Source organism: Cricetulus griseus, chromosome 4, assembly GCF_003668045.3.
Source record: "Cricetulus griseus strain 17A/GY chromosome 4, alternate assembly CriGri-PICRH-1.0, whole genome shotgun sequence".
In the NCBI taxonomy this organism is placed as follows: domain Eukaryota; kingdom Metazoa; phylum Chordata; class Mammalia; order Rodentia; family Cricetidae; genus Cricetulus; species Cricetulus griseus.
This window is the reverse complement of record NC_048597.1, coordinates 136,838,949-136,840,624: the sequence shown is the minus strand read 5'-3', so window position 1 is coordinate 136,840,624 and position 1,676 is coordinate 136,838,949. Positions and strand designations below refer to the sequence as shown.

Sequence of the window (1,676 nt, the reverse complement as noted above, 5' to 3'; positions counted from 1 at the left end):
TTATGGATAGCTCTGACAGTAGAGCTGTCTGTTTCTAAGGGCCTGCTCTGCAAGCTGCCTTTTGTGAGGTCCCAAAGATGAAGCTGTATACCTGGAAGTTGGTGCCCTTTTCTGAAAGGGCTCTTCTCTGTTTCTGAGGACCCTGTCTTTAAGCATCTAATAATTCCAGCCATTTCACTTTGCCCTCTCAAATGGGATAAACGGCTTCTTCTTGTAATTGCAACTTCTGAAGTTGCAGCATCTCACAATCCATATGGTCTTTTCTTAAGAACAGAACCATAATTACTCTTTTTATTTTTTAACATAATTCTTTATTGATTTTTTGGGAATTTCATATCATGCACCCCAATCCTGCTCACCTCCCAGTCCCTCCATATCTTCCCCTCACCTGTGCAGCATGCTTATTCTCTGCTACCTAGCTATTGGCCATTCAGCTCTTTATTAAACCATTCACAAGGCTCCTTAGACAGAGACACATCTTTACAATGTGCAAAAAGATTATTCCACAACACTGGCTCATTACCCTTGACCCAGTCAACTCTTGATATAGAAGACTTAATGATGCTATTTGGGATGTATTTCCTTGCTGCTTTTTGCAAGTGGCTTCTGCCTTATTGCATAGAGCATGATCAGAACTTGAGTTATTATTAAACAATGATTTCTAGGTCATCTTTGGAGTTGCCTATCAGGTGCCACCTCTTTCCCATATAAAGACAGCACTGGAGCTCAGCCCAATTCTAGCCCAAATGAAGAATCTCCTCCTTCTACTGGAAATCTTGTTAGCTGAGTCCCAAGCTAAAAAGGCAGAATTCACTGGAATCCAAAATAGGCTAAGTCTGATTCCTGTAGCAATAAATGAATCAATTGCTTCTATTACTTTCCATAGAAGGCTAGTCTTGCCAGAGGAATGGTGATCAAACATTCCTGTGACAGCCATAGATTATGCATCCAGATGATTCTTTCACATAACTTACTCCCTGCTTTCTCTTCTTTCTCTTCAAAGGTTATCTACTATTAGATTTCATTCATTTGTCCAACAATTTTTTTCTGGAGAATCCATTACTGTCCATTGTTTTGATGTGTGAAAATACACATAATGAAAAACTTACTAAGGGACTTGTTAATTGGTATCATGTACATTCATGATGTTTGGCCACCATCCACTATAGGGCATCTCACATGTCACCACCCTTCAGCCCTGATAAGCACATTCTACTCTTTATGACTTAACTTCTCCAAGTCCATACTTAGAAATTATCTATCAGTGACCATTTCACTGAGCATCGTGTTGTAGAATATGTTAAGATTTCTTTCCTTTTAAAAAAGCTGAAAACTAGCCTATTCCGTGACTACATCATATTTTATTTATTCCTGTGTGTATAGATACATGGTTTGCTTACATATTTGAACCATAATGAATGATGCATTATAAACACAAGTACATGAGTGTGTTCTCAAGACCCATTTTATATTTCTTTGGGTAGAAATACAGATGTGTCTTGCAGAATTAGGTGGAATTTTGTTTATAATTTTGTGAGGAACAACCATATTGCTTTTCAAGTAAATGTGTTTTTTTTTCATATTCCCACTACAGTACACAGGATGGCAATTTCTCCAGCTCTTCAACTACTCTTTTTTATTGTGTTTTGTTTTGATTTTATGGTAGATGTCCTAAT

The 1,676-nt window shown here is 37.6% G+C and overlaps 1 pseudogene; it reads right to left on the bottom strand.

The window, feature by feature from the left end:
- Window positions 1-564: 564 nt before the first annotated feature.
- On the bottom strand, window positions 565-801 carry LOC100765432 (annotated as a pseudogene).
- Between the last annotated feature and the right edge of the window lie 875 nt (window positions 802-1,676).